Source organism: Lissotriton vulgaris, chromosome 3_1, assembly GCF_964263255.1.
Source record: "Lissotriton vulgaris chromosome 3_1, aLisVul1.2, whole genome shotgun sequence".
In the NCBI taxonomy this organism is placed as follows: domain Eukaryota; kingdom Metazoa; phylum Chordata; class Amphibia; order Caudata; family Salamandridae; genus Lissotriton; species Lissotriton vulgaris.
Window position 1 is genome coordinate 570,674,217 of NC_141689.1, and position 13,829 is coordinate 570,688,045.

Below are 13,829 nucleotides of genomic sequence, written 5' to 3' on the forward strand. Positions count from 1 at the left end.
GCGATAAAGAGAGCAAACATCATTATTGCTGTTCTTAAGCTGTTTATAATAGCTATGCCTCTGTGCCACGTGACCATGCCAGTCACACGCTAATGAAAGACCGAACTACCACTGACTGCAGCTAATGCATTCTCATTCATGTTTCACGAACAGCAGCAAATACCTTCCCCGCTATCAGCTTCTTTACACATATTGGTGAGTGGCATAGCGCAGCGTAGGCCTTCTCACAATGAGCAAGAAACGCTGCCAGGGGCAGCGTGGAGCATCCTGCAGTTTTACCACCTCAAAGCACGTTTTCTTCTCAGCTGATGCGTTTTCATACCCACATTCATCATTTGAAGTCTGTTTTCGTTTAACACATCTTTACCATCTCAAAGAGCTGCGCTCCGTAAATCAAGTGCAATCTTTTCTTCATAAGCCTTTTTATCTCCTGCAGCCCTAGCTTCAAACGACGCATTTCCATTATAGGGGGACAGGGAAAAACCCTCAAAATCCCTAAAAAGTACATCTTTCTTTCTCACATTCTTATGTGACTCCCTGTGGGATTTCTTGAAGTGCTTTGGTTCTTGGGCAGTTTTCTTTCCAAAGTTGTATTTGCTGTTTCCGTATAAGTTGTCAAACCTTAAGGCGGCCAGTGCTTGTGTAGGAATCGCACACTGTGGTTAGAGCAACTTCCTGTGATTGTCACAGTTACGTGTAAACAAACTAGGTGGCATACTTACAAGGGCTTTATCACCTCTTTTTTGGCTTAAAAAGCCAAAAAAGCGGAGGTAAAAATATCGCCCTATTTACAAGAGGGTGCTAACATGCATATTCGCATGTTAGCACCCTTTTCCCCGACGCCTCCCTTTGCATCTCTAATGAGATGTAAAGTGGGTGTCATTGGGTGTTTTCCAGATGGACTACCTTGCAAATGTCGCTGATGTTCACATCGCGATATGTACAAGGCAGCCCACAGGGGAAACGGCCACTACAACGAGGCCGTTTCCCCGAAAACCTTAACCACGCATGCATTACACCGCATGCGTGGTTACAACGAAAGCCTTTACCACGCATGCCTTTACTACGAGTTACGTAGTAAAAGCATGTGTGGTAAAGGGTACAATTAAAAAAGGGGGGTTAGGGGGGGAATCCCCCCCACAAAAAAACCTAAAACTAACCTCAAGTCGAAATGGGCTGGCAATCGGCGTCGTATAAGAGGAAACGGAAAAAGAAACCGCTTCCTCTTTACGACGTATGACGTCACCACGGAAAAATACGTGGAGAAGGATTAGCGTGGAACTACCATTCCATTGTAACGCATGCGTGGTAAAGGCATGCGTAACAACGGAGATCGTTGTAAGAACATACAACTGTCATTGGGTGTTTTCCAGATGGACTACCTTGCAAATGTCGCTGATGTTCACATCGCGATATGTACAAGGCAGCCCACAGGATTTTAGCACACGTAAGATTTTGGAGAAAACTGCGGTTTTTGACAAAAACTAAAGTCTGCTAAAATCCGGACTTACCTGTGCTTTACATAGGGGGTGGATTATGCTGATACGATCACTGGGTCGTATCACCAAGGCTATCGGCATTTTGCAGGGAACATCGCTGGAAAACCAGCGATGTTCCCTGCAAAACGGCGATAACCTCGCTATCCCTGGAGAAACGCTTTGTTAATAACGCGCTACCAGGGCGATACATTCCAGAGATAGCCTGCGATAAAAAAGGTATCGCTAATCACGGCCAGCGATAATTATCGCTGGCCGTTGATAATATGCCCCTACAGAAGCTGTTCACATTGAACATATTTGACCGAAGACAAGAAGCAAAATCCTGAAAGTAGCAAAGAAGAACCTTACTAAATATTAGTATGAGGGCAAAAGCTGACCTGCCTCTTTCGGCCTTTCAAACTTGTGGCACACTGTACATAAAGCGCCTCATTTACAGGAGACCGGCACCACCGCAGCGTCACTTTTAATGACGCTTCAGTGGCGCAGGCCTCTTGATCATATCTATGAGGTGATGCAAAGCCACCATGCGTGGCTTTTCATGGCCTCGTACATATGGTGTAAGGCAATGCAGCGCAAGTTGCTGCGTTGCCTCACTCTGCGATAGGGAGGTGTGCCATGGTCGTTATGGCATTTGACACATTCCCAGGTTTACAAAATGCTCTAAACCTTGGAATGTGTCTAAATCCTTTGCTTCCATATGGGTGGCGTAAGATTGTTTTTGTGGAGGAAGGTGTCCCTTCATGCCCAAAACAAACTGATCTTAATGCAGGCACCCTCGTGCAAAGGTGCACGGGTGCCTGCATTGGCGCTACGCAGCCATTTGAGCACTATCATAATGTAAGAAGACAGGAATGCACTGAAACTCATAGTTACGGCACATTCCTGCCCTTTTCTTTTAACGCTGCCAGTGCGGAAGATTTAAGTGCAGCACTGCCCAACATGAATTGATTGTAAATAAGCCCCTGAATCAGGAAAGATTCTGCACATTCCAAGCAATTATGGTCCAGCAACATACCTATATACACACTACTCAGAATACCTAACTGACGAGCACAGTCACACACTATTAGTTATGCAGTGAAGCAGACTACAATGGAGACCCACAGAGAATAACACAAGAAGACAATCGGGCATATTTACAATATTTAGGCGGAAGGCAGCGCCAAAAGCCATCTAGCTGTGCTGCCTTATGTCAAAAGAAAAGGGCAGGAATACAATGTATCTGCAAGCTTCGGCGCGTTCCTGTCCTTTCTGCCAGCGTCTGTGCACAAACTGAAGTTGAGCGCCAACGTAGGCACCCTTGCACCATGATGTAAGGTTGTCTGTGTTGTTAGCAGGAATACCTTCTTAAAAAAACAAAAAATCAAACTGAGCATTTTCCTCATTCTATGTGTGGAAAGAGGAAAAAACAAAGAGAAATGTAAACATTTCTTCTCATTACGCCTGCTTTGTGAAGGTGTTAGTCTTGGCCCTAGAGAAATGTAAACATTTCTTCTCATTACGCCTTTTTTGTGAAGGTGTCAGTCCTGACCTTGCACCAGATTTACGCTATGTTGTAAATCTGGGGCAGTGTCAAAATTAACCATGGGTGTTACATGGGAACACCCACAGCAACACCCATGGAAAGCCCCTTTCATGCGGAGTAAGACATTGCCTTACTCCATAATTACAAGGCAATGAATAGTCACCCAGGGTGGTTTTGCGTGGCCTTGTAAATATGGGCTGGCACACTGCACCTCTGAAGCGTAACAAAGGTATAGCTCCAGGGGAGTAAAAATGCAGCAGGGGCATGTAAATATGCCTCCCATTCACATCTCCTAAAAAAATAGCAATGAAGTATGCCAAAACCCTGACGCAATGGTTTCGAAAATTGCCACATTTTTATACTCAGGTACAAACATTGTCCATTAACAAATGATAATCATAGAACCATATAGGTCAGCAGCTATGCGCTGTGTGTTGCAAGTCCATTATACAGCAGACTGGGAAGATCCCATGCATTATTAAGTGCATATTCCTAAGGAGTGAAGCATCATTCTTAAGTAAAGAGGTCATTAGGTCATTAGGTGAGCATTGCATTTCCTGTGTGAGTTATAATATACATGGAGGTTATGTAAGTTATGGTTTGCTGAGCTGTCCGTTTTAGTAACTTTCAGGTTTAATTAGTAACCATGTTGCTTGAGTTCAAAATCTCTTAAAAGCAGAAGGCAAGAGGTGTTTGGCAAAACAGAAACAGTTTGTTTAATTAAACTTTGTAGCCTGGAGAACAGCTACATGCACACATTCTGAAGACTGTTTCAATTTACCTTTCGTAAGTGCTCTTCTTTTATACAAAACACAGTAGCTTGTAAAAGCTTCCGGCATACCATATATGGTGAGGAATATTGGTTGCTACCTTTGGAGTCATAAATGAATTGTCTAATGGTTACTACAAGTGGGCATCAACGTTGAGTTGACACAATGTGGCCAGTGGATTAGGTGTCCAGATGTCCGGCATGGGGCACAAGTGATCACTATGTGTGCTAGGTCCTGATTGGCTATGTGTTCCTAGCTTATGTGGCATCTGGTATAATGGTGTTTTTAGGAGAGTGTGTACCCCTCCATCAGCCATGTGTGCATTATTGGGGCAATTTCCCTCGACCCTTGTAATGTCGCTGCACCTATCTGTGGGATTGATCAAGAGTTTCCTGACTGAGTGTTTGCCTGACAGCTATACACCCTCCTACACCCTCCCACCGGTGACCTATCAAACAGCAATCTAATGCCTAGGTCACAGGCCCTGCTTAACTACACATGTGGAAGCGGAGGCTGATGTGGAGTTCACAAAGGGCGAAAACGAGATTTCATTTTCATTGATGTATGCATCGATTTCAATATTAACATTCATAACTATTTTTTAATTGTGGTTCTTTAAGTGAATTTCTAATGTTTTAAAAAAAATTAATTAGTCAGTCATAACCATGAGTTCACTGCGTTTATTCAGCGAATTTCTAGGATTTGTATGGCACACTCTATGCAACTTTGAACCCATTGGGCTGGATAACTGCCCCTTGCATATGACCTTTATCCATGGAGCCTGGCCTTTGACTAGGCCCTGCATCTCAATCACCATAGGTGCCTGCATGGGCTCAAAGGAATGACCAATTCCCAGTGGACACAGTCATCAGCCATGTGCAACTGAAGTTAGCTGCACAGCCCTCACAGGTTTTGCAAAGCCTAGGAGTTAATAAAGAGAAGCTCTTTTATCAGTGTTGTTGGTGCTTCTCAATACAACCGTTGTTTTTAGCTTTTTTCTGGATTTTGTATTTCTTTGTTTTTGTACTGCATTTTCTTGAAACTATGGTCGCAAATAGCCACTTATAAGCTTTTAGCATTTTAGGGCCCGATTCACAGAACTAACTTAAGACAAAATCCTAAACTTACTACCATTTTGGTATTCACAGAAGGCCCTTACTCATTTTGGTATTCACAAAAGGCACTTACTCATTTCGGTATTCACAGAAGTTAGGACTCCTAACTTTAGGACTCCTAAATGCCTTCTGTGAATACCGAAAGTCTTAAAATTTGGATTTTTCTCAGTTTAGGAGTAGTAAAGTTAGGACTCCTAACTTTACTACTCATAAACTGAGAAAATCCTAGCTTTACAACTTTAGGTATTCACAGAAGGCATTTAGGAGTCCCAATGTTAGGAGTCCTAACTTTACTACTACTAAACTGAGAAAAATCCTAATTTTAAGACTTTCGGTATTCACAGAAGGCATTTAGGACTCCTAAATGCCTTCTGTGAATACCGAAAGTCTTAAAATTGGGATTTATTTCAGTTTAGTAGTAGTAACTTTAGGACTCCTAACTTTAAGACTCCTAAATGCCTTCTGTGAATACCGAAAGTCTTACGATTAGGATTTTTCTCAGTTTAGTAGTAGTAAAGTTAGGATGCCTAACTTTAGAACTCCTAAATGCCTTCTGTGAATACCGAAAGTCTTAAAATGGGGATTTTTTTCAGTTTAGTAGTAGTAACTTTAGGACTCCTAACTTTAGGACTCCTAAATGCCTTCTGTGAATACCGAAAGTCTTACAATTAGAATTTTTCTCAGTTTAGTAGTAGTAAAGTTAGGACTCCTAACTTTAGGACTCCTAAATGTCTTCTATAAATTCCGAAAGTCTTAAAATTGGGATTTTTCTCAGTTTAGTAGTAGTAAAGTTAGGACTCCTAACTTTAGGACTCCTAAATGCCTTCTGTGAATACCGAAAGTCTTAAAATTAGGATTTTTCTCAGTTTAGTAGTAGTAAAGTTAGGACTCCTAACATTGGGACTCCTAAATGCCTTCTGTGAACACCTAAAGTTGTAAAGCTAGGATTTTCTCAGTTTAGTTAATAAAGAGAAGCTCTTTTATCAGTTTTGTTGGTGCTTCTCAAAACAACCGTTGTTTTTAGCTTTTTTCTGGATTTTGTATTTCTTTGTTTTTGTACTGCATTTTCTTGAAACTATGGTTGCAAATGACCACTTATACGTTTTTAGCATTTCAGGGCCCGATTCACAGAACTAACTTAAGGCAAAATCCTAAACTTACTAATATTTTGGTATTCACAGAGGGCACTTACTCATTTTGGTATTCACAAAAGGCACTTACTCATTTCGGTATTCACAGAAGTTAGGAGTCCAAACTTTAGGACTCCTAAATGCCTTCTGTGAATACCGAAAGTCTTAAAATTGGGATTTATTTCAGTTTAGTAGTAGTAACTTTAGGACTCCTAACTTTAGGACTCCTAAATGCCTTCTGTGAATACCGAAATTCTTACAATTAGAATTTTTCTCAGTTTAGTAGTAGTAAAGTTAGGACTCCTAACTTTAGGACTCCTAAATGTCTTCTATGAATTCCGAAAGTCTTAAAATTGGGATTTTTCTTAGTTTAGTAGTAGTAAAGTTAGGACTCCTAACTTTAGGACTCCTAAATGCCTTCTGTGAATACCGAAAGTCTTAAAATTAGGATTTTTCTCAGTTTAGTAGTAGTAAAGTTAGGACTCCTAACATTGGGACTCCTAAATGCCTTCTGTGAACACCTAAAGTTGTAAAGCTAGGATTTTCTCAGTTTAGTTAATAAAGAGAAGCTCTTTTATCAGTTTTGTTGGTGCTTCTCAAAACAACCGTTGTTTTCAGCTTTTTTCTGGATTTTGTATTTCTTTGTTTTTGTACTGCATTTTCTTGAAACTATGGTTGAAAATGACCACTTATACGTTTTTAGCATTTCAGGGCCCGATTCACAGAACTAACTTAAGACAAAATCCTAAACTTACTACTATTTTGGTATTCACAGAAGGCACTTACTCATTTTGGTATTTACAAAAGGCACTTACTCATTTCGGTATTCACAGAAGTTAGGAGTCCAAACTTTAGGACTCCTAAGTGCCTTCTGTGAATACCGAAAGTCTTAAAATTGGGATTTATTTCAGTTTAGTAGTAGTAACTTTAGGACTCCTAACTTTAGGACTCCTAAATGCCTTCTGTGAATACCGAAAGTCTTACAATTAGGATTTTTCTCAGTTTAGTAGTAGTAAAGTTAGGATGCCTAACTTTAGGACTCCTAAATGCCTTCTGTGAGTACCGAAAGTCTTAAAATTGGGATTTCTTTCAGTTTAGTAGTAGTAACTTTAGGACTCCTAACTTTAGGACTCCTAAATGCCTTCTGTGAATACCGAAAGTCTTACAATTTGAATTTTTCTCAGTTTAGTAGTAGTAAAGTTAGGACTCCTAACTTTCGGACTCCTAAATGTCTTCTATGAATTCCGAAAGTCTTAAAATTTGGATTTTTCTCAGTTTAGTAGTAGTAAAGTTAGGACTCCTACCTTTAGGACTCCTAAATGCCTTCTGTGAATACCGAAAGTCTTAAAATTAGGATTTTTCTCAGTTTAGTAGTAGTAAAGTTAGGACTCCTAACATTGGGACTCCTAAATGCCTTCTGTGAATACCTAAAGTTGTAAAGCTAGGATTTTCTCAGTTTATGAGTAGTAAAGTTAGGAGTCCTAACTTTACTACTCCTAAACTGAGAAAAATCCAAATTTTAAGACTTTCGGTATTCACAGAAGGCCTTTAGGAGTCCTAAAGTTAGGAGTCCTAATTTCTGTGAATACCGAAATAAGTAAGTGCCTTCTGTGAATATCAAAATGAGTAAGTGCCTTTTGTGAATACCAAAATGGTAGTAAGTTTAGGATTTTGTCCTAAGTTAGTTCTGTGAATCGAGCCCGTTTTTCTTAATTATGAGCTTTCCTGTTATAGTATTTCATCTGCTCATTCCCAATCTGGGGACTTTTCTCTTCTGTATGAAACAACGGGAGGGTAAGGGAAAGGGAATCACTCTTCTTCCCCAGAAACAATATTCCTTAACAACAAAAGAGTGACCATTGGCGCAAATAAGCACAGAATGTGGAACAAAAACAAGGGATGGGTGTAATGGGGAAAAACCTCTGTTTTTTTAAAAGAACCCTCACTCACTAAACTAGTTGGTGACATGCTTCATCATCGGGTTCCCACCAGGGAAACCGAATGTCTCCCTGGTGTGCTGCAACCCCTGAATTACAGCGGAGCGTTTTTGTTTGGACTGTGTGATAGTGGAAAAAAGGAAGTGAGTGATGTGGGGATTAAAAGATGGCGAGCTGCACCCTATACCAATTTTAATAGAAGGGCAGCCAGCAATCATTAAAATCAGTGGTGCAGACATATGCTGACCTGTAAGTGAGTCAGCTGTATCCCAATTTTACTGTGCAAAAGTGGTCAACATGTTTCTGCTTATATCTGCTAATTTAGCAAAGCTTTCATCAGGACCGAATAATAATCCCCGGACGTATATGCACGCTAAGGCGTACCCTAACCTGGGGAGTATGTGTGTATGGTAAAACTCACGGTTTTACCCAGTGGGCTATTCTGGCATTTCCAAAGGCCCTAATCTGAAAGAAATACACAAAAGGGACACCACGTAAAGGCATCCGCAGTTGCAAACATTTACATTCTTTCAGATTTAAAACAAGGTGTTCAACCATCTGAGACCCCTATCAATTGGATCACATAGTGCCCATCAGTGCTCAAATTCACTGTAACACTCATGAAAAATCTCTGTTGTCTGTTCATGACAGAGGTCAAGTTTTGCAGTGCTTCACTGTTTGTCAGTTGACTTCGTTTTTAGCAAATTATGCTTATGAGCGTACTCAGTAAAATAGGTGGGAGCAGACACGCTGTGTGCCACCCATGGAGTATCCACTCATATCGTGTTAGCCCCCAACAGTTAAAAAGGAGAGGTTTGTTTTTACGATACACACTTCACAAGAGAGTGTGTTTCGTCGCATGGAAGAAACTCAGTTTGCTTAAAAAGGCTTACATGAAGAAAGGAATGGCTTCACGTCATGGGGTCCGCGGCAGAGTTGTATTCGCCATGTAACATCTTAAAGTAAACAGAAGAAAGACTTTGTAAACTTCATAAAGTGGCCATGCCGCCATCTGTTAGTATACCGCTACAGCCAAACACTCAGTCTGACACGCATTATCTTACTTGTTTGTAGGGAGGGTCCCTCACGCGACCTGTATTGCAAATGTCCGCGGCCTGAATGTTGCCGCCAGGGCGTTGCTAAGCGGAAGAAGTAGGATTCACTAGTCACATGTGAGACAGGTTTGGAGGTGAGTGGCGGGAGGTCTAGGGAAAAGTGTTAAAGGGCCTAAGCTCTAGATCAAAACTTTAATGCGATCCTGAAAAACAGACAATGTCTATTGCCAGGATGCGCGAAAAGTCGCAAAAAAAATATAAACAGAATATTAAAAGGGTATGTGCCCGCATATTCTTATTTTCATGGAGAATGTGTATCTTATCAAGCTCATAATCAAGTATTATGGGAAGCATTTTGAGAAACCCTTTTAATGGTCGCAAAACATAACACTGGGGCGAGCGAGGGTTGAATAGCTCAGCCAGCACAATAATGCAGTGCAAGAAAGGTCATATTTATGTGTTTGCTGCAACCTTTGTAGTTGGTAGGGTCAGATTATTTTTCACCATCATGGTTGAAGAAAACAAAGAATGGACTATTTTTTGACATCAGCTGTTTTGCTGCATATTTACCATCAATATACTTTTATCCTAATATTACCACATAACCCAGGGAATATAAAAAGTGATTCTCATTCTAATAATGTGCCTATTAATCCCTGGTTGTTGGAATTTGGGGCCCGATGTAGGTAGCCCTTTACCAATCGGAATCGGCCGAAAATACCGATTTTCGGCCGTTTCCGATCGGTAAAGGGCTATCCATGGGCCCGATGTAGGTAAATCCCATTTACCGATTTTGAAATACCGAATTTTACCGATTCGGTATTTCAAAATCGGTAAATGGGATGTAGGTCCCAACATCTGGAATCGTTACCGATTCCTTACAAATTCGGTATTTACCGATTCGATAAATACCGAATCGGTATTTGCTATTGAATCCTATGGTCCTATCGGTATTTTCGGCCGATTCCGATCGGTAAAGGGCTACCTACATCGGGCCCGAGATGTAGGGGCACATTTTCGGTAATTTTACCGAATCGTTATCATTACCGAATTGGTAAATTTACTGAATCGGTAATATTTACCGATTCGGTAATGATAACAAATCGGTAAAATTACCGAAAATGCAATGTAGGTAGCCAATGTTCCATCAGCACATGGCTTACAGAATCGGTATTTTACCATGGAATACAAATCCATGGTAAAATACTGATTCCTGTGTACAAGCACATCTGTGCATGTACACATGTGCCATGTGACAGACAGACGTGCCCTTAGGGCATGTCTGTGTGCCACATTGCACACATGCCCGTTTTGGGGGTGCTAGAGGGTGTCAAAGTGACACCCCCTGCACCCTTGCCAAATTCGGTATTTACCGATTCGGTAAATACCGATTCGGTATTTGACTTTAATCCTATGGGCTTCAAAGGCCCATAGGATTCAATAGGCCCCCTATAATAGGATCAAGGCCCCCCTATTCTGAGGAAATTTATAAAACCTTACAACGCCCCAAGATCCCTTCGATCGGACAAGGAGTCCCTTATCATCCTGCCCAGATTCAAGAAAGCCCGCACGGGTGGAAGACGCTTCTCGATCCACACCGCACGCCTCTGGAACGCTCTCCCCCGAGACTTGAGGAAAGAACCCAACTACCTACGCTTCAGGAAACGGCTTAAAACTCACTTGTTCCCTTAATCTTAACCTTCTTCCGTCTGAAACTTGTTGTCCCCCCCCTTTTTTAGCCCCCGAACCCACAGGTGTAGGGATCTTTAGCGCTGGGATACCTCAGGGTGACTACGCGCTCTATAAATTTTTTTAATAATAATAATAATAGCAAATACCGATTCGGTATTTACCGAATCGGTAAATACCGAATTTGTAAGGAATCGGTAACGATTCCAGATGTTGGGACCTACATCCCATTTACCGATTTTGAAATACCGAATCGGTAAAATTCGGTATTTCAAAATCGGTCAATGGGATTTACCTACATCGGGCCCATGGTGTATTAAGTAAATAGACCCACAGTGTATAACCGTCATACTAGAAGTGTGTTACTAACAGTTTGTCAATTCTACTAGCGTCGCATCACTGAACCCCAAGGTATATTATCGTTTAAACCTGAAAGGTGTGTGGATAAACAATAGATCCACCTTTATTCCTTCTCAAAAAGTACATTTTGTGACCCTGTGTTCATCTGGAGTTGCTCAATGATATTCTACCTGATATCGTTGGGGGTGTGATTCAATTGCAGGAAATGCTCAGTCATTTTATAGTGTTCTTGCAACATCTTATATTACTACGGTGTTCACATATTTGTTGTTTTATTTTTCTTGTGGTCATGCCCACATACCTGAGCACACAGGGGTAGTTGATCAAGTAGACAACATTGGTTGAATTACAATTTGTGTGTTTACGCTGAAGCCATTGTTTCCCGGGTTCCAAACTCAAGGATTTAGTGGCGGTGGTCAGGTGGCAAGCGCTGCATCCGCCACAGTAGAAATGGCCAGTAACTGGGGGCAGACCCTATGCCTTGAGCACCATTTGTTCTTCCTCCCTCATGTGGTTCCTGGGGCGTGTGTGGACTAGAGAGTCCTTTAAGCTTCTGGCTCGTTTTTAGGAGAAAAGAGGTTTCTCCCAGTCATGTTTATTACTCTCAAGAATTTGCCAATGTTTTGTGATTGAGCAGCTAACGGCATTAGAAACTGAATTGTACATGATTACACATGTTAGTGGGGTATTGTCTGTGCCTGAATTTGGGTTGTTTTCCAGGAGAGCGTCTCTATGCTGATCCCTGGCTCTCCTGCAGCTTTTCTTCAAGATCCATGTTGGATAACCACGCTTCTGTATTTTGTTTGTTAGATCCTGGGATTGATTTTTAAAGCCTGTCACTTCACTGCAGTTACGCCTTAGACCTAAATACCGCCCGAAGGGGAGGTTCTCCCTTAGGGGCCGCGGGTGAAAACTAGAAAAGTGTAAAAGGTTGTTTTTGGCCGTTGGTTTGTGGTAGGTTTTGGTTCTCAGGTGATTACCCTCCTTGTTGATTGTTACATCCAGAAAAATCATCTCCTCTTTGTCGTAGCAATGAGTGAACCTCAAGTTTGGGTCACATGTGTTGATCCATTGTAAGAAGTCTAACAGGGTGTCCTCTGTCCTTTTCCAGAAACCAGGACATCATCTTTTAAAAAACAGAGGTTTTTCCCCATCACACCCAGCCCTTATTTTTGTTCCACATTCTGTGTTTATTTGCGCCAATAGTCACTCTTTTGTTGATGACTTTTCTCTTCTCACCTGATACTGGGTTTGCATTCCATGTCAGAAAGTGCAAAGATACTGAGTGAGGATGGTTCTCTTCCACTTCCTGCAGCACTTGTTCAGGAACATTTTGGACAGTCTTGGCACCCTGGCTTGCTAGTGTTTGATTTGATGTATTTTATTCCTCCAGTAATTTGCTATACTCCTTCTCATATTTCAATTTGAAGTATTTTGAAGTGCTGAAGGAGTAGAGATCCCACTGCCCCTTCCTCCTCTTGATTTGAGGCAAGCACATGTTGATGTTGTGGAATGATATATGAAAATGTCAGTGAGTGAGAACCTCAGAATGCCCAGGAAATTCTTAGTCAGACCCTAGTTATAGATTTGCACACATGGCCTTTTTAGTACAGAGCGAGATAATATGACTTAAAATTGTTCCACATGTATATCATTTTAGAATGAGCTGTAACCTGATTATTACCAATTTCTAATTTATTATTAGGGCTAAAACTAATGTCAATTATGGTAAACTTAGACTGCATACCACTAGGTGAGACAGTCTTGACGTTTTCAACTCTATCAGAAGTTTTCAAAATTTAGATTAGCCCATTAAACACATGTGTACAGTTGCCACTATACTTGTAATCCTCTGATATCATTGCCCTAGGCAAAATACATAGAATTGGCTATAAAACTAAAAGTTGGACTGTAAGTCCTCGGATCCAAAATGTTGTTTAGATACACACTATCCTTTGATAGCCAGATCTCTGCCACTGGTGGCATCTGTTTTGGGGTACTAAAGATGCTTCAAAAAATCCTGGGCCACGTACTGTACCTGGTGGTTGCCAAAGGCAGATTTGGAATTCCCAAAAGGGTGCAAAATACTGCTGCCCGAATGCTACTGAATGATCTGAAATACTCACCCATATGCACAGGACTTGCTCAACTTCACTGGCTCCATATCAAGCATAGAGTATCTTTTAAAGCACTTTGCTTTTGCCATAACATTCTGAATCACAGAGGCTCACACTACCTCTTTCCTCTGTTCAAACTCTGCGTCCTGCACAGGCATTTCAAGTCCTCTGGCACTGTGATTACTGGATCCCCAGAGTCAATAGAATGTGTCTGGGGGGTAACTCGTTAAGTTTACTTGCTGCCAGACTTTGGAATTCTAAGCCCTTGGATCTGCGAATAGAGCCATCGGAAGTTTGGTTCCGCAAAAAACTGAAGACCTGGCTAGTCAGGCAAAAGATATTGCCACAGACCAGGCAGGCTGCGTTGAATGAAACTCAGAGCACGGTAAACAGGCCTCTAGTGGTGGAATCTTAGAACGGGACACCCCATCTAGAATCATAACAACATGAAATCAGCATATTTTATGACTAAAGGTCAAAAAATGAGATCTATGCTCAAATGATTCACAAAGATAAATTTTACTTTCTGAGTAATCTATATCTACGAGAAAATGTAATTTCATATGCAGACACCTATATAAAGAAAAAATATTTTATTGATTCATATGCAGGTATCTAACCTCATATCAAAA